Raw genomic sequence first — 19,652 nt, 5'->3', positions numbered from 1 at the left:
ATATTGGACATTTTAGGGGAAGTCTTACAATGTGAGGTTCATGGGACCACAGTGGGCGTGGAGAAAGACCAAGGGAACCCAATATTTAACTGAGCTCTGCAGGCTTCCCATTCTGAGGATGAAAGGAAGGGCCAGCGTCCTAGAGCTCTTTTATGCCCCAGGGACTACCGACAGGTGCGTTAGAATGGACTTAAGTCTGGCCATACCCACTCTTGCCCTCTAGCCTTGTCCTAGAATTTGATTTTCCTAGCTTCTGTGAAATGCATTTTTTTGTTTTTTTGGAGAGGGAATCTCACTTTTGCCAGGCTGGAGCACAGCGGCGCAATCTCGGCCACTGGGAGGTCGAGGTGGTTGGATTACGAGGTCGGGAATTCGAGACCATCCTGTCCAACACAGTGAAACCCCATCTCCACTAAAAACACAAAAAATTAGCTGGGGGTGGTGGTGGACGCCTGTAATCCCAGCTACTCCGGAGGCTGAGGTCACAGTGAGATTGCACTCCACCCAGGGTGACAGAGGGGAGTCTCCATCTCAAAACAAACAAAAACAGAATGAACCAGCCAAAAGCTTTTTAATGCAAATTTGGAAGCTGGTGGAGAGTTTGGGAAACGTGAGGGGCCTGCAGGGTCAGGGCGTTTCAGGCCCGATTTACAAGACACTGAACTTTCCCTAATTCTGCAGTTACCGCACCCTCTCCAAGCTCTCCTAAATACAGGCGAGTGCTCTCTGAAGGAAGTCTTCTCTTTGCTCAAATACCCAGGCTTCAAAGAGATGAATGGATTTCTTTGTGACACTCTACCTACTGTTTTCACAACCTTTCTTATCCATTAGCTACTCCCTAATCTCCTCATTCTTTCTGCAAATCTTTTATGGATCATCCCGGAGGCTAAAATCCCATTCTGTGGAAAGCAGGGCGTTTTTTAAAAAGTCCCCAATCACTTTTTAGCCAGAGGGCCAGGCAGAACCAAGGAAAGTTGGGAGAAATTCTTCCCCCTTTTTTTTTTTTTTTTTTTTTTTTTTTTTGAGACGGAGTTTCGCTCTTGTTGCCCAGGCTGCAGTGCAATGGCGCGATCTCGGCTCACCGCAACCTCCGCCTCCTGGGTTCAGGCAATTCTCCTGCCTCAGCCTCCCGAGTAGCTGGGATTACAGGCACACGCCACCACGCCCAGCTTTTTTTTTTTTTTTTTTGAGACAGGGTCTCACTGCCTCCCAAGCTAAAGTTGAGTGGTACAATGAAGGCTCACTGCAGCCTCGACACAGTCCTGTGTTCAAGCAATCCTCCTACCTTTGTCTGCCAAGTGGCTGGGACTACACCATGAGTCGGTAATTTTTAAATTTTTTGTAGAGATGAGGGGCTCTCACTATGTTGTCCAGGCTGATCTTGAATTCCTGGGCTCAAGTGACCTCAAGACATGCCTCAGTCTCTCTCAATGTTGGGCTTACAGGTGTGAGCCACCTCAGCTCACCTCAGCTTTAGGCGTGGTAGCTCACGCCAGTAATCTCAGCGACTTGGAAGGCTGAGGCAAGAGAATGGCTTGAACCTGGGAGGCAGAGGTTACAGTGACCCAAGATCAGGCCACTGCACTCCCCTGCCTTCCAGGTTCAAGCCATTCTCCTGCCTCAGCCTCTCAAGTAGCTGGGACCACAGGCACCCACTACCCCACCATGCCCGGCTAACTATATTTTTATATTGTTAGAGACAGGGTTTCGCCATGTTGCCCAGACTGGTCTTGAACTCCTAAGCTCAACTTATCTGCCCACCTCCACCTCCCAAAGTGCTGGGATTACAGGCATGAGCTTCCACATCTGCCTAATTTCAAAAATACATTTTACTTAATCCAATAAAGTATATCCAACATGGAATTATGTTCGTCCTATGAGTATCACCTCAACATGCAATCAATATGGAAAAAATATTATCAGTATTTTAGGAGTTGTGGTGTCACTCTGCCACCCAGGCTGGAGTGCAGTGGCGTGGTCATAGCTCACTGCAACCTCAAACTTCCGGCCTCATGTGATCCTCCAGGCGTGACCCAACTCCCCCAGCCTGAAAAAAGTATTAATTGCATCACATACTTTTTTTTGGAATTTAGGTGTTCAAAATCGGATCCGCATTTGACACTTAAGGCACACCTCACTTCAGACCAGCCACGTTTCAACTCTCACTAGCCACATGTGGCTTGTGGCTACCGTGTTGGATGGCTGAGGTCTAGACCATGACTGCAGGCCCCTGACCTCCCGGTGTCCACCCCCGTGCCCTCCGTGGCATCTTCCACATCACCCTAGAGAGAGCTCTCCAGCACTCAGAGCTGACCCTGCCCTTTCTCTGCCCAGACCCTCCCATGGGTCCATACTGCCCTCATGATAAAGTCCCAGCTCCTCAGCTTGGCATTCAAGGCCCTGCAAACCGACGGAGGGGTCAGTCAGCTAGATTCGGACAGTTCAGTTTCTCCAGCACTTATGCTCACTCCATTCCCTTTCATGAATATTGAAAACAAACACAAAACACACACACGCTGTTCCAAACCAGAAAGAACCCTTTCCTGCATTCAGTCCTTTGACAAGAAAAAAAGTTAAAAACAGAAAAAAAAAAAAAAATCAGCTACTTGGGAGGCCGAGGCAGGAGGATTGCTTGAGGCCAGGAGGCAGAGGTTGCAGTGAGCGGTGATCGCATCTGTGCTCCAGCCTGGGCAACAAAGGGAGACCTTGTCTCGAAAAGAAAAGACCCCTTCCTTAACTGGGAAGTGAGATAGCCTGGATTTGAACTGGGGCTGTAAAGAAGTGGCTTTATCTTGCTTTTTTTTTTTTTTTTTTTTAAATTGAGTCAGAGTCTCTGTCGCCCAGGCTGGAGTGCAATTGTACCATCCTGGCTCACTGCAACCTCAACTCGTGGGTTCAAGAGATTCTTCTGCCTCAGCCTCCTGAGTAGCTGGGACTACAGGCATCTGCCACCACACCTGGCTAATTTTTGTATTTTTAGTAGAGATGGGTTTTCACCATGTTGGCCAAGCTGGTCTCTAACTCTTGACCTCAGGTGATCCACCCGCCTGGGCCTCCCACAGCGCTGTGATTATAGGCATGAGCCACTGTGCCCAGCCTGGCTTTACCCTTCTTAGCCTCAGTTCTTTTCCGCGTTTTTGAGACAGAGTCTCGCTCTGTCACCAGGCTTGAGTGCATGATCATGGCTCACTGCAACCTCTACCTCCCAGGTTCAAGCAATTCTCCTCCCTCAGCCTCCCAAGTAGCTGGGATTACAGGTACCCACCACGTCTGGCTACTTTTTTTGTACTTTTAGAAGAGACAGGGTTTCACAGTGTTGGCCAGGCTAGTCTGGAATTCCTGACCTCAGCTTCCCAAACTGCTGAGATTATGGGCACGAGCCACCGCGCCCAACCATGGAGAGACACATTCTATAAACAAGACGGAACCCCTGTTAACACAGAGAGAGAACCAAAACCTCCAGAGAGAACAGAGGGAAACCGGCCAGATAGGACCTTAAGGAGCTGCTGGTTCAAGAACTGCGTAAAATAACCTAAGTGGCTGCTGAATTTGATTCAGAGTCAATGCAATGCCCCTTCCTCCTGATTCAGTTTCACTATAAGAAAACGCAGGCCCGTGTCTTTGGAGAATGGCAGCGTCGCGGAAGCACTGAGGCATGTCGGCGGCAAGATGGGGGTAACGAAGAGATACCAATGTTTGTCAACCCTGCTGCTATGCCCAGTTCTATGCAGAGGGAGCTGGAGTCAGAAAAGGCAAAGCAGATAGAGCTGTGATGCCTCCCAATATAGACTTTTTTTAAAAAGGGAGAGTCTCACTGTGTTGCCAGGCACCAGGCTAGAGGGCAGTGGTGTGATCTCGGCTCACTGCAACCTCTGACTCTATGGTTCAAGCAATTCTCCTGCCTCAGCCTCCCGAGTAGCTGGAATTACAGGCATGCACCACCATGCCCAGCTAATTTTTATATTTTTTAGTACAGACGGGGTTTCACCATGTTGGCCAAGATGGTCTCGATCTCTTGACCTTGTGATCCGCCTGCCTCGGCCTCCCAAAGTGCTGGGATTATAGGCGTGAGCCACCGCGCCCAGCCCCCAATATAGTCTTGACAGCCAGGGACTCGCCTCTGAGCCAGACCCAGTGACCCGTGATCCTAAAATGCCATCAAATCCTAGGAAAGTACATGGCTGCCTTTCTGCAGGTCCTCAAGGATGACATGCCTAAGGTGAGATCTGTAGGACAGATGGACAAGGGAAGGGCTGGAGCCAGGAGAGACGTGTACACACAGAAACGTCCTGTGCACTACCTTCCCATACCAGTCCAGAAACATCACCTCCATCCTGGAACTGTTCCCCAAGTTATTATACCTGGAATGCCAGGCATCACCCAGACCAACTCCACGTGATACTGAAGCCCTCAAGAGGTTACCAACTTGCAAGGGAAGCTTCTTTGGATCTGAGATGGTGCAGAATCTGCTCCTGCAATTTCTGCCGTAGTATTGCTTGATCTACAACTACAGAGATTGACAGGGTCTCCTCAGTGGTAACCACAATGAGGCCTGTCCCTGACCACTGCCCTCAGCCCCTGGTGGTGGCTGCAGGTACTCTGAAGACAGCAGGAAGGCCAGGCATGGTGGTTCACACCTGTAATCCCAGAACTCTGGGAGGTTGAGGCGGGTGGATCACCTGAGGTCAGGAGTCCCAGACCAGCCTGGCCAACATGGTGACACCCTGTCTCTACTAAAAAACAAACAAAAAATTAGCCACTGAGGTGGCATGCGCCTATGATTCCAACTACTTGGGAGGCTGAGGCAGGAGAATCACTTGAACCTGGTGGGCAGACATTGCAGTGAGCTGAGATCCTGCCACTGCACTCCAGCCTCCAGTCCTAGCTTGTAGCTAGGATTACAAGCGCAGACCCCACAGCTGGGGTAATTTTTATATTTTTACTAAAGACAGTGTTTCACCATGTGGGCCAAGCTGGTTTCAAACTCCTGACCTCAAGTGATCTGCCTGCCTCAGCCTCCCAAGGTGTTGGGATTACAGGTGTGAGCCACGCCTGGTTAATTTTTATTTTTTTTATTTGTAGAGATGGGGTCTTGCCATGTCGCCCCAACCTGGTCTTAAACTCCTGGGCTGTAGCAAACCTCCGGCCTTGGCCTCCCAAACTGCTGAGATTACAGGCAGGAGCCATGGTAGCCACCATGTAGAGACAGGCATTAAAAGAAAAACTTCAGCTGAATTTTTAAAGGAGTTTAAGCAATGAGTGATTCACAAATGGCTAGTCCCCAAAATCACAGCAGCTTCAGAGAAACTCCAGGGAGAGCCTCGTGGTCGGAACAAATGCATAGACAAAAAAGGTAAAGTGATATATAGAAATCGGAAATGAGATGCGGAAATGGCTGGGTTGGTTACAGCTTGAACACATATGGAGCACTCAGTGGCCAAGACTGTTAGCCAAGACTCGGCATACTCCTAGGTTAGGTTTTCAATCTTGTGTAGCTATGAAGTTAGGCAGCAGTTCATTCACGAGGACTCAAATACAGGAGTATGGAGTCCTAACAATTGCCCCCTTTTGGTCATTAAACTTTAGTTACTGACATTACTATTCAAGCATCATAAATGTACCTGTTTGGTCTTGAAACCCACTGGGAAACAGTGGAATCGTGAGTTTTGCAAAGGAAGGAACAAGGCCTGAGTAGAGGGCACCACCTTATGCTGGAACATCCTGTTTACAGGAGAAAAACAACTGGTCTGTTCTGGTCTAGGGTCCACGTGTTTCCTTAAAGTCTTAGTTCGATTATCTCTCATTTAGCACGAGTGACTCCATTTTGGTTTGGCTTGGTTTGCTGGGGCCTAGTGCATGAGCTCAGTGAAAAACAATAGCCTCACAATGCTGTTTAAAAATTCCCGTTTTCTCTGGGTTCTCACTGTGACCAGAGCTTAGAGCCTTCACACCCCTCTCAGACACCATCATTTTGGATTTCTGGTTTCAGAATGTAATTTTTTAATTTTTATTTTTTTTAGATGGAGTTTCGCTGTTGTTACGGAGACTGGAGTGCAATGGCACGATCTCGGCTCACCTCAACCTCCGCCTCCTGGGTTCAAGCAATTCTCCTGCCTCAGCCTCCCAAGTAGCCGGGACTACAGGCAGGCGCCCTCACCATGCCCAGCTAATTTTTGTATTTTTAGTAGAGACGGGGTTTCACCTTTTTGACCAGGATGGTCTCAATCTCTTGACCTCGTGATCCACCTGCCTCGGCCTCCGAAAGTGCTGGGATTATAGGCGTGAGCCACTGCGCCCGGCCAATTTTTTTATTTCTCTCTCTCTCTCTCTCTTTTTTAACAGGCTTAGATATCTGATCTTAACACACCAGAATGTAATCTATGGGTTATGGTGCCCTCACGGTTGCAGTTCTTTCAGCTTTTGTCATTCCAGTTGAAGAGAGACCACTTGACATTCTAGAGACGGCTGAACGCAAATATTTAAAAGCTTTGAGAGTATACAGTGCACCAGGGAGACTGTTACTATGACTATTGGGAGGAAAATACCAAGAATTTAGAGTATGCTGCTCCCCAGGGCCCCCATAAACCAAACAACCAAAATGAAAAAGATGAAAGGATGAGCTGCATGAGGAGTCTACTTGCTTAACTAAGCGGTCTTTTCGTTAATCCCCACAAGTGAATCTCTATCTATAATACCTGATGTTTTTCCCATAGCCCGTTAAGACCCATCAGCTGCACAGATACTTTTCTGTTCAGCCAATTCTATTATTTAGCATAAGTTTCAAAAGAGAATTTAAAGTCTGTTTTATAACCGTAGCCTTTACAGTAGAATGTTCTATAGAGCCTATTATGAGGAATGTATTTCTTTTTTTTCCTTAAACCCAGAAGGTGGAGGTTGCAGTGAGTGAAGATCACACCACTGTACTCCAACTTGGGCAACAAGAACGAAAATCTCAAAGAAGCTTGGCCAGGTGCGGTGGCTCACACCTGTAATCCCAGCATGTTGGGAGGCTGAGACAGGTGGATCATGAAGTCAGGAGTTTGAGACCAACCTGGGCAACACTGTGAAACCCCATCTCTACTCAATTAGCCGGGTGAGGTGGCATGCACCTGTAATTCCAGCTAGTCAGGAGGCTAAGGTGGGAGAATCACCTGAACCCAAGAGGCAGAAGTTGCAGTGAGCCAAGACTGTGCCACTGCACTCCAGCATGGGCAACAGAGCGAGACTCTGTCTCCAAAAAAAAAAAAGCTTTCTTTACCAGGTGAAAATATACTGTGACATATTAGACATAATAAGATACTGTTGTAATATTAGCCCTCTTGAATGGAAGAGCTTTCTCACAACCAGAAAATATCCATTAAAAATGACAACTGAGGCTGGTCACGGTGGCTCGGTTTGTAATCCCAGCACTTTGGGAGGCTGAGGCAAGTGGATCACTTGAGGTCAGGTGTTCGAGACCAGCCTGGCCAATGTAGTGAAACCCCACCTCTACTAAAAAAGAAAATACAAAAATTACCCGGCTGTGGTGGCATGTGCCTGTAGTCCCAGCTACTTGGGAGGCCAAGACATGAGAATCACTTGAACTCAGGAGGCAGAGGTTGCAGCAAGCCAAGATTGCATCACTGCACTCCAGCATGGGTGACAGAGCAAGACTCTGTCTAGAAAAAGGACAAATTTTGTTAAAGAGCAGATCAGTGCCTTAAGAAACCTGTTTGTCATTTTATTTTGATGTTTAACTTACGGAAAACTAAAAAAAACACCCCCTTGAATTTAGTCAATATGTTTGCACACAGAATTTTTTTTTACAAGATGAATTTTTACAAACCTTCCACAACTTGTTCAAACCATCAGCTTACTCTTATCTAATTTAAAACAATCATATAACCCTCTAAACTAGGCAAAAGTTTAGATTCTCATGCCTTCTTAAAATCTTTTACCAAAAACGCATTTCAATTTCTCATACACTTTGCATGTGAAACTATTTTTCAGTAGTTTTAATCGCATGTAATAATGGTAACTCTTAGCAACTTTTACTTCTGGTGCTTAAATTTCCTTTCACGAATACTTTCGCAACTTACCCAGACCATCTACAACATGCTTGACCTCCTGACTTGTCCTAAACATCCCCTCTTTTGAACCAACCAGTTATTTATCTTTAAGACAAGAATTTACCGTACAAGATGCTTTCTTGTAGACCAAGGAGTCTAGCATGTGCACAAGTCAGAGACTCACGGGAAAGCTGCCATGGCGCATTGAAGGTGAAGGCCAGTGTGCTATCCAGCCGAGGTGGGATCCTGCTGTGGCCTCTTCGCTCCACTGAAGGCGCATTGCCAACACATCTTACCTGCTGCACTGGGTAGGTGGAGCACAAGCACCTGTGGTTTTTTCTCAATTTAAAAAATCTCATTTCTTTATCACCTTTAATGCATAAATAGAGTGCATGGCTAATTCCACGTGTTCCCAGGACTTATATAGAATCGAATGCTCCAAAATAGGTAAACTGAACAATTTTCAAATGTCTAAGAAGCAGTGGATGACCTTAAAGCATCTAATAAACCTAATACCTGACCTGCCCAGTTTAGACTAAATGTCCTCTTTTTTGCCAGCAATCTCTAAAACTTTTTATTTCCCACAGATATGTAAACTAAAAGGCAGTTTTTCTTTCAAAATATTTGATTGAAGTATTTATTTGTTTGAACTTGCTGGCTTTAGGGTGGAGTCCTTCAAAAAAAGAGGACAAGGAAAGCATATAGCTTCTAGCGCCCAATATAATAAGTGCGCACAGCAGAAAGGCAAAGCTGGGCGTTGTGGCTCACATCTGTAATCCCAGCACTTTGGGAGGCTACGGTGGCCAGATCACAAGGCCAGCAGTTCCAGACCAGCCTGGCCAACATGTTGAAACTCCATCTCTACTAAAAATACAAAATTAGCTGGGTGTGAAGGTGCACCCCTGTACTCCCAGCTACTCAGGAGGCTAAGGCAGGAGAATCACTTAAACCTGGGAGGTAGAGGTTGCAGTGAGCTGAGATCATGCCATTGCACTACTGCAGCCTGGATGACAGAGTGAAACTCTGTCTTTTAAAAAAAAAAAAAAAGGCACTGTGGCTCATGCCTGTAATCCCAGCACTTTGGGAGGCCAAGGTGGGCAGATCACCAGATCACCTGAGGTCAGGAGTTTGAGACCCACCGGGCCAACATGGTAAAAAAAAGTCTCTACTAAAAATACAAAATTAGCCAGGTGTTGTGGCACATGCTTGTAATCCCAGCTACTTAGGAGGCTGAGGCAGGAGAAGTGCTTCAACCTGGGAGGTGGAGGTTTTGGTGAGCGGAGATCACACCATTGTACTCCAGCCCGGGCAACAAGAGTGAAACTCCATCTCCAAAACAAAACAACAAAAAACAGATCTCCAATAATTAAGGATCCCATCTTTTACCAGATCTTGGATCCTAAAAAGTAGATTTTGACAGTGAATCTATTCATTTCCTATTCCTGAGGTTCCTGAGGAAAACAGGTTTTTTTGTTTTGTTTTGTTTTTCCAAAAGGGCATCTCACATGCCTCCTGTTTTACCCAAGGAGTCCCAGGCTATTAGAATTTGAATATATACTTTTATTTTATTTTTTAATTTTTTTTTGAAATGGAGTCTTGTTTTGTTGCCTGGGCTAGAGTGCAGTGGCACCATCTTGGCTCACTGCACCTTTGCCCTCCCAGGCTCAAGCGATTTTCCCGCCTCAGCTTCCCAAGTAGCTGGGATTCCAGGCGTGCGCCAACATGCCCAGGCAATTTGTTTTTCAAGCGATTTTCCCGCCTCAGCTTCCCGAGTAGCTGGGATTCCAGGCATGCACCAACATGTCCAGGCAATTTTTTTTTCAAGCTATTTTCCCGCCTAAGCAATTTTCCCGCCTAAGCAATTTTCCCGCCTCAGCTTCCTGAGTAGCTGGGATTCCAGGCATGCGCCAACATGTCCAGGCAATTTTTTTTTCAAGCTATTTTCCCGCCTAAGCAATTTTCCCGCCTAAGCAATTTTCCCGCCTCAGCTTCCCGAGTAGCTGGGATTCCAGGCATGCGCCAACATGCCCAGGCAATTTTTTTTTCAAGCGATTTTCCCGCCTCAGCTTCCCGAGTAGCTGGGATTCCAGGCATGCGCCAACATGCCCAGGCAATTTATTTTTTTAAAGAGTTTTACCATGTTGCCCAGGCTTGTCTCAAATTCCTGACCTCAAGTGACCTGCCTGCCTCAGCCTCCCCACATGCATTGTAGGCATGAGCCATGAGGCCCAGCCAAATATCCACTTTTAAAACAGCTAGGCCAAACAGCCAATATTTCTGTGTTCCATATGGAGAGGGAAGTGACAGGGTACAGGTCACTCCAGAAAGTACTCATTGAGTAAAGCAGGAATTGAACCCTGAACCTGAGCCACCATTGTGCAAAGAGAAAGCATGGCCACAGGAGGTTAAGCTTCCAAGGCCAGGATTGACCACTCTGCTGGGTCATCTCGAACAGCAGGCTCATGGGGTGCTAGGCACGCATTTTACCTCAAGGTACCCTCTTTGTGACAGAATACAGAAAGACACACAAAGCACACCAGATGAATTACAGCTTAAGACCAGTCTCAGAATTCCTTTTTGTATGAATCAAAACATGAGATAAACAGTGATTTTTACCATTCATTTAACCAGTTTGCACAGAGACAGAAAGGCCAGAGTCTGACTGATGAGAAATCCTTTACCTTTCGTCAGCAATGCCAGGTTTCTGGGTTCCCTTTGCCTGAGTGCTCCTAGAGACCCCAGCTGCCATATAAGAGCCCTGCGGGCCAAGCCCGCTGCATCATAAAGGAATTTTTTTGTTGTTTGGTGGAGCCTCAGGCAAAAGCCTCTCAGTTTTGCAACGTGAAGCCCAACGCGTTGCATGGGGTAAGCCAATTAACATTTTTCATTCTGGCGCCAAAGCAGCATACGTGACAAAACACAGATACTGGCCTCTCTGCTTAGCACCCACTGTCGGACTTGCAAGGCTCAAACTTACCTCCAGTTGTGCCCTGTTATCTTTAACCCACTGTTAACCAAGGGGGACTGGACTGATGGAGGGCCTCTAACCCAATCCCGTCCTTCACTCAGGTTAAAATGGACCCCATTACTCATCCAAAGTCCGACAGTTGGTGCTGCAATCCCTGGTATCGGGAGAGTAACTACGCCGTAAGATTAACAGATTTAACTCTGGGGATCCTTCATTTCTATTTTATTCATTACTTTGTTTTTTTGAGACAATGTTTTGCTCTTGTTACCCAGGCTGGAGAGCAATGGCGCAATCTCCCCTCACTGCAAACTCCGCCTCCCAGGTTCAGGCCATTCTCATGCCTCAGCCTCCCAAGTAGCTGGGATTACAGGTGTGCGCCACCATGCCTGGCTACTTTTTTGTGTTTTTAGTAGAGGCTGTGTTTCACCATGTTGGCCAGGTGGGTCTCGAACTCCTGACCTCAGGTGATCCCTCAGCCTCCCAAAGTGCTGGGATTACATGCATGAGCCACTAAGCCCAGCCATTTTTATTTTTACTTTTTGAGACAGAGTCTTGCTCTGTCACCCAGGCTGGACTACGGTGATGTGATATCCACTCACTGCAACCTCTGCCTCCTGGGTTCAAGCAATTCTCGTGCCTCAGTCTCCCAAGTACCTGAAACTACAGGCACACGCTACCATGCCCCACTAATTCTTGAATTTTTAGCAGAGACAGAGTTTCACCATGTTGGCCAACTTGGTCTTAAACTCCTGGGCTCAGGTGATCCGGCCTCAGCTCCCAGAATCCTCAGATTACAGGCCTGAGCCACTGCGCCCGGCTGGATTTTGCCATTTCTGTAACCCTTGGTTCCTTCCCGTGACTAATGTATAGGTTAGAAGGAACTCAGGTTTTGAGAAATGAAGGATCCCATTTTTGCCTAAAATATCGGGGTTACTCTCAGGTTCCCTTGATTAACTCAGTACTTTTTTTTTACTGCCTAAGTGCACAAGAACAATGGAACAACGGGTGCAACACAGACGTCCCCGTTAATTTTTAAAAGCCGAAATTCACATCCCCTGCAATGTTACCATTTGCTACCAGTTTCTTTCTGGCCCAGTCAGATGTAAGAGGCCTCTAACTGGATCCAAGCCACCTCGTTACCAGGTCAAATCCATTCCCAGAACCAGTCCAGTTTCTGTCCTGACTTCCAAACCCGGTTTGGATGGAAATGTGCTCAATGAAACTCGGAGAGCTCGAAACACGAGTCCGTGGAGCTCTGAAATCCGAGACGGAACTTACCCACAGTCCCCAGCCACTCCGAGAGGTCAGCGGACACAAGTGAACCTGGCGTGGTCACTCAGCACTCCTGAGGGTCGCTGGAAGCTCTCCCTTTGGACTCCGCTTCTGACATCATCTGTTAAAAGAAAAACTTTAGCCAAATTAAAGTTAACGGGGGCCAGGCGCAGTAGTTCACGCCTGTAATCCCTGCACTTTGGGAGGCCGAGGCGGACAGATCACTTGAGGGCAGGAGATCGAGACCAGCCTGGCCAACATGGTGAAACCCAGTCTCTACTAAAAACACAAAAAAGCAGCCAGGCATGGTGGCAGGTGCCTGTAATCCCAGCTACTGGGGAGGCTGAGGCAGGAGAGCCACTTGAACAGGAGGCAGAGGTTGCAGTGGGCCGAGATTGTGCCTTTGCACTGCAGCCTGGGCGACAGAGCGAGACTCCGTCTCAAAAATATATAAAAAAATAAAAATAAAGTAAAATAAAATAAGTAAAAATAGACTACATAAAATAACCTGAAAGGAGTTCAGCTGAACAATGCAGCTCCGATCATCACAGCAGATTCAGACGGACTACTGGGGTGCCTCGCAGTCAGACCAAATTTATGGGCCAGAAGGGGCAGTGACATACAGAAATCGGAAGTGAGGTACAGAGACAGCTCATTGGTTACTGCTCAGCGTTTGCCTTATTTGGACAAAGTTTGAGGGCTCAGCGGCCTGTGAGTGGGTGAAGTACAGCTGCTGTGATTGGCTAACGCTCAGTGGCGGTTACAGGTACCTAATACCTAGTTAGGTTTTTTTTTTTTTTTGATGGAATTTTGCCCCTGGTGCCCGCGCTGGAGTGAAATGGCGCGAATTCGGCTCACTGCAACCTCCGCCTTCTGGGTTCAAGCGATTTTCCCGCCTCACCCTCCAGAGTAGCTGGAACTACAGGCACCAGCCACCATGCCCGGCTCATTTTGTATTTTTAGTAGAGAGGGGATTTCTCCATGTTGGTCAGGCTGGTCTAGAACTCCCAACCGCAGGTGATTCCCCCTGCCTTGGCCTCCCAGTGTGCTGGGATTGCAGGCCCCTGCCACATGCCCAGCCTGGACCACCCTTCCCCCCCCCACAATGGAGTCTCCCTTTGCCACCCAAACTAGAGTGCAGCGGCGCAGTCTCGGCTCATTGCAACCTCCGCTTCCCGGGTTCAACCAATTCTCCTGCTTCACCCTCCCGTGTAGCTGGGATTACAGGCACCAGCTACCACTCCCGGCTGATTTTGTATTTTTAGTAGAGACAGGGTTTCACCATGTCGGTCAGGCTGGTCTTGAGCTCCCGATCTCAGGTGATCTGCCCACCTCGGCCTCCCAAACTGCTGGGATTACAGGTGTGAGCCACCGCGCTGGCCTAAATTAGGTTTTCAATCTTTTGTACCTTGAGTTAGGCTGCAGTTCAACCACAAAGACTCAAATGTAAAATTACAGAGTCCTTCTCAGGCCATATTTAGTTTGCTTTAACACAGGGGTCTCACTACATTGCCCAGGCCAGTCTCTAACTCCTGGGCTCATGCCATAATGTTGCCACAGCCTCCCACAGAGCTAGGATTGCAGGCTCGAGCCATGTGCTCCCGGCCTGGATCATCCTCCTCCCTCCCCCTCCAAAAGATGGCGCCTCGCTCTAGAGTGCAGTGGCATAATCTCGGCTCACTGCAACCTCCGCCTCCAGGGTTCAAGTGATTCTCCGGCCTCACCCTCCCAAGTAGCTGGGACTACAGACACCAGCCACTACTCCCAGCTAATTTTCTATTTTTAGTAAATAGACGGGGTTTCACCATGTTGGTCAGGCTGGTCTCGAACTCCTGAACTCAGGTGATCCGCCCGCCTCGGCCTCCCAAAGTGCTGGGATTACAGGCCCGAACCACCACACATGGCCTAAAGGTACGATTTTTTTTTTCTTTTTGAGACGGAGTTTCGCTCTTGTTACCCAGGCTGGAGTGCAATGGCACGATCTCGGCTCACCGCAACCTCCGCCTCCTGGGTTCAAGCAATTCTCCTGCCTCAGCCTCCTGAGTAGCTGGGATTACAGGCACACACCACCGTGCCCAGCTAATTTTTGTATTTTTAGTAGAGACGGGGTTTCACCTTGTTGACCAGGATGGTCTCGATCTCTTGACCTTGTGATCCACCCGCCTTGGCCTCCCAAAGTGCTGGGATTATAGGCATGAGCCACCACGCCCGGCCTAAAGTTAGGTTTTTAATCTTTTGTACTTACTAAGTTAGGCTGCAGTTCATCCACAAGGACTCAAATATAGCAGTATGGAGTCCTTCTCAGGCCATATTTAGTTTGCTTTAACACAGGGGTTTCAAAAAAGAAACAGGAGTCTCTCTATTACCCAGGTTGGTCTCCAACTCCTGGGCTCAAGTGATAATCCTGCCGCAGCCTCCCACAGTGCTGGGATTGCAGGCCTGAGCCACGTGCTCCAGGACTGGACCATCCTTATTCCCTTCCCCCTGCCCCCTCCCTACCCCCGCCCCGCCAAGACAGCGTCTTGCTCTGCCACCCAGAGCCATGTGCCCACGTGCCCAGCCTACATTAAGTTTTCAATCTTTTGTACCTTAAGTGAGGTTGCAGTTCATCCATTAGGATCCAAACATAGTATACGGAGTCCTTCTCAGGCCATACTTGGTTTGCTTTAACACAGGCGTCTCAAGAAAACAAATAAACACAGGGTCTCACTATATTTGCACACGATGCTCTCTAATTTCTGGGCTCAAGTGATAATCCAGCAGTGTCTTAGAGCCTCCCACGGCTGGGATTGCAGGCCACGCTCCCAGCCTGGACCATCCTCCCCCCCCACCCACCCACACCACGGCATCTTCTCTGCCACCCAGGCTGGAGTGCAGTGGCACAATCTTAGCACACTGCAACCTCCACTGCCCGGGTTCAAACAATTCTCCTGCCTCACCCTGTCAAGCAGCTGGGACCACAGGCACTCGCCACCACGCCCTGCTAATTTTGTATCTGTATTAGAGACAGGGTTTCATCATGTTGGCCAGGCTGGTCTAGAACTCCTGACCCCAGGTGATCACCCGCCTTGGCCTCCCACAGTGCTGGGATTGCAGACCCAGCCACCATGCTCCCAGCCTGGACCACCCTTTTTTTCTTTTCCAAGTCAGCCTCTTGCTCTGCCACCCAGGCTGGAGTGAAGTGGCACAATCTCGGCTAACCACAACCTCCGCCTCCCAGGTTCAAGCAATTCTCATGCCTCAGTCTCCCGAGTAGCTGGGATTACAGGCATGCACCATCACACTTGGCTAATTCTGTATTTTTAGTAGAGACGGGTTTTCTGCATGTTTGTCAGGCTGGTCTAGAACTCCCAACCTCAGGTGATTGCCCGCCTCAGCCTCCCGAAGTACTGGGATTGAAGGCCTGAGCCACCGCGCCCAGCCTGAACCACCTTTTCTCTCTTTCTCAAGATGGCGTCTTGCTCTGCCACCCAGGCTGGAGTGTGTAGCAGCACAATCTCTGCGCACGGAAACCTCTGCCTCCCGGTTCAAGCAATTCTCCTGTCTCACCCTTTCAAGCCCAACTAATTTTGTAATTTTTGGTAGAGACCGTGTTCACCATGTTGGTAAGGCTGGTCTGGAACCCCTGACCTCGGGTGATGGCCCGCCTTGGCCTCCCAAAGTGCTGGGATTGCAGGCCCAAGCCACCGTGCTCCTGGCCTAGGCCACCGTGTTTCTGGCCTAGGCCACCCCCCCTTTTTTTTCCCCCCAAGATGGAGTCTCGCTCTGCCGCCCAAGATGGAGTCTCGCTCTGCCGCCCAGGCTGGAGTGCAATTGCACAATCTCGGCACACTTCAACCTCTGCCTCCCGGGTTCAAGCGATTTTCCTGCCTCACCCTTTCAAGTAGCTGGGATCACCGGCAGCTGCCATCATGCCTGGCTAATTCTGTATTTTTAGTAGAGCCCGGGTTTCTCCATGTTGGTCAGGCTGGTCTAGAACACCCAACCTCAGGTGATCCGCCTGCCACAGCCTCCCAAAGTTCTGGGATTGCAGGCCCAAGCCATTAGCGCCCATTTTGGACAGCCCCTTTTTCCCCCAAGCCAGCGTCTGGCTCTGCCCAGCTGCAAAATCTCGGCACAATGCAACCTCCGCCCCCCGAGTTCAAGCGATTCTCCTGCCTCACCCTTTCAAGTAGCTGGGATCACAGGCACCCACCACCTTACCCAGCTAAATCTGTATTTTCAATAGAGACTGGGTTTCCCCATGTAGGTCAGGCTGGTCTAGAACTCCTGACCTCAGGTGATCCGCCCGCCTTGGCCTCCCAAAGTGCTGGGATCGCAGGCCCGAGCCACTGCGCTGGGCCTGGACCACCCTTTTTTCCTTCCCCAAGAAAATCAGCTCGCCGCACAATCTCAGCTCACCGCAACCTCTGCCTCCCGGGTTCAAGCGATTCTCCTGCCTCACCCTTTCAAGTAGCTGGAATCACAGGCATCCGCCATCACGCCCGGCTAATTTTGTATTTTTAGTAGAGCCGGGGTTTCTCCATGTTGGTCAGGCTGGTCTAGAACACCCGACCTCAGGTGATCTGCCCGCCTCGGCCGCCCAAAGTTCTGGGATTGCAGGCCCGAGCCAGGGCGCCCGGCCTGGACCACCCTTTTTCCCCCGCCGCAAGACAGAGTCTCGCCCTGCCGCCCAGGCTGGAGGGCAGCGGCACGATCTCAGCTCAACGCAACCTCCGCCTCCCGGGTTCAAGCGATTCTCTCGCCTCAACCTCCCGAATACCTGGGATTACCAAGCGCCCGTCACCACGCCCTGCTAATTTTTGTATTTTTCGTAGGGATGGGATTCGCCATGTTGGCCAGGATGGTCTCTAAAACTCCTGACCTCAGGTGATCCACCCGCCTCGGCCTCCCAAAGTGCTGGGATTACAGGCGCGAGCCACCGCCCAGGACTGGACCCCTCTTAATGGGGGTTCCGATGCCGCTGCTCCCCGAGGTCTAGCGGGCCGGACGAGCCCTGGACTTCCCGGCTGGGAAAGGGGCTGTAGCCTGAAGAGCTTTCTTGGGGGGGGGAGGATGGGAGGGGCGCGATACTTCCAGGCCCGGGGCGAAAGGGAAACCAGTTAACTAGGGGGCTGTGGAGAGGGGAGAGCTCCATCCCTCTACCCGGGCACCCGGGGGGCATCGCGGGGGAAACGTACCGACTTGCCGCGCTGGCACCGGAAGATGATTGCCGGGCTGGACACCAGAATTCTGAAGTCGGAATCGAGACGGCAGAAAAATGCAAAATTGTGCCGTATTCCAACTAAACAAGTTCTGATCCCTCAAAAGGGAACCAAGGTGTTGGTTCCAGGTGGCAAAGAAAGGTGTCGCCGCGCCCGGGCTGGACGGGTCGGGAGGCGCGCGCCATCGAGCCTCGTGGCGCACGGGAACTCCGCAGGGACGCGCAGCTGGCGCGCAGCCCCAGAGACCTCCGTCCAGGGCGTGGCGGCGTTGGGGGAGTGGAGACGCAGGCGGCGGAAACAGGGGTCAGGCGAGAGGGCGTGGAGCGCTCCGGGGGCTTGGGAAGGCGTGGGGGATGCGCGAGCAGCTGCGTTCCAGGCAGGAGGCGGGAAGCAAGCCTGGCATCAGGGTATGGTGGAGGGGGGAGGCTGCGCCGGGGGGCTTTGCAGGTAAAGAGGCCCGCTTTGCAGGGGATAGGGATGTGGAGGGGTGTGGAGACCCCGCGAGCACACCTAGCTCTCCAGATGGGGAGATCCATGCCCAGGGTGTCCCAGGTGAGAAGGTGGGCAAATATCCCCCTTTGGGGGGCTGTGGAGACAAGAAGAGGGATGGGGTCAAGGGCATGGGAGCAGCGAGGATGCTCGAAGCGCCTTGTTCCGTAAGAATCACAGGCATGGAGGGATCACAGGCAGGCAACGCTATCAGGGTGACTCATGTCTCAGGTTTGGAGGTCGGAAACGTTCCTGCTCTGGCTCTCCAGTGTTAGCGTTTTGTTTCTTTTTTTTTTTCTTTTCTTTTCTTTTTTCTTTTTTGAGATAGGGTCTCGCTCTGTTGCTCCAGCTGGAGTGCTGTGCCTCCATCTTGGCTCACTGCAATCTTGACCTCCCATGCTCAAGCGATCCCCGGCCTCAGTGTCCTGATTAGCAGGTACCACCGACACGTGCCACCACACCTGGCGGATCTTTGTAAGTCAAGGATCTCACCATGTTGCCCAGGGTGGTCTGGAACTCTTCAGTTCAAGCAAGCCGCCTGCCTTGGCGTCTCAAAGTGCTGGGATTACAGGCATGAGCCACTGCACATGGCCTAGCTCTTAAGTTCTTGAACCAAATCTGGGAAGAGAGAAAATGTGAGAGGCCGGGTGCAAAGGCTCATGCTTGTAATCCCAGCACTTTGGGAGACTAATGTGGAAGGATCACCTAAGGGCAGGAGTTCGAGACCACCCTGGCCAACGTGTCAAAACCCTGTCTCTACTAAAAATACAATAATTGGGAGGGCATGGTGGTGTGTGCCTATAGTCCCAGCCACTCAGGAAACTGAGGCAGGAGAATCACTTGAACCTAGAAGACAGAGGTTGCAGTGGGCTGAGATTGCACCACTACACTCCAGCCTGTGCAACACAGGAAGACTCCATCTCAAAAAAATAAATAAATAAGTAAAGGGAGTCAGGGTGATTGAACAGGATAGGGTCCCTTAGGAGAGGCCACATTTTCCCAGGACAGAAGAGCCCTCACCAAAAATAACATACCCATCTGTTTTCTCTATACCCAGTTAGCGGACCAATCCCCAACTCCCACCTGCACTTATGTTCCAGGAAGGGTGGCTGCAGAGGGTGAAACAATGGGTTATAAAACAATGCCATCGACGCATAGGGGCACCCTAGCATGGCTGGGGAACAGATGGGACGTCAGAGCTCTCTTCCCTGCAAGAGGCTCTACGGGAAGGAAGATCGCTTTGATCTGTGCGGAGATGCTGACTTATTTACTGGTGGGCAGTGGCTGACCTAGGCACCTTTTGCGGCTTTATTTTATCTTTGGAGGTTTGTGGAAATATAAACGAGAACAAAAGTCTGGGCTGGGAGCAGTGTCTCATGCCTGTAATTGCAGGCTTTGCTTTGAGACCAGCCTGGAGAACATGGCAAAACCCTGTCTCTACAAAAAAAATACAAAAATTAGGATTAGTGGTTTGTGCCTGTAATCCCAGCTATTTAGGAGGCTGAGGCAGAAGGATCTTTCCAGCATAAGTTAAGACTGCAGGGAGCCAAGATCCCCACACCATTACACTCCAGCCTAAGTGACAGAGAAACACTATCTCAAAAGAAAGAAAGGGCCAGTCTCCGTGGCTCACGCCTGTAATCCCAGCACTTTGGGAGGCCAAAGCAAATG

General features: G+C 49.9%; 1 long non-coding RNA gene across 1 annotated transcript; it reads right to left on the bottom strand.

Annotated features, from left to right (window-relative positions):
• Positions 1–1,678: 1,678 nt before the first annotated feature.
• LOC108589706 (uncharacterized) lies at positions 1,679–17,751 on the bottom strand. Its single transcript, XR_004738314.3, has 3 exons — positions 17,469–17,751; positions 14,877–14,967; positions 1,679–12,409 (listed from the first exon to the last, which is right to left on the bottom strand). It is a non-coding gene; the product is annotated as an uncharacterized LOC108589706 (long non-coding RNA).
• Between the last annotated feature and the right edge of the window lie 1,901 nt (positions 17,752–19,652).

Source organism: Callithrix jacchus, chromosome 22 (assembly GCF_049354715.1).
Source record: "Callithrix jacchus isolate 240 chromosome 22, calJac240_pri, whole genome shotgun sequence".
NCBI lineage: Eukaryota > Metazoa > Chordata > Mammalia > Primates > Cebidae > Callithrix > Callithrix jacchus.
Note: the sequence above shows the minus strand (reverse complement) of the source record. Positions and strands in the feature narration are given on the sequence as shown.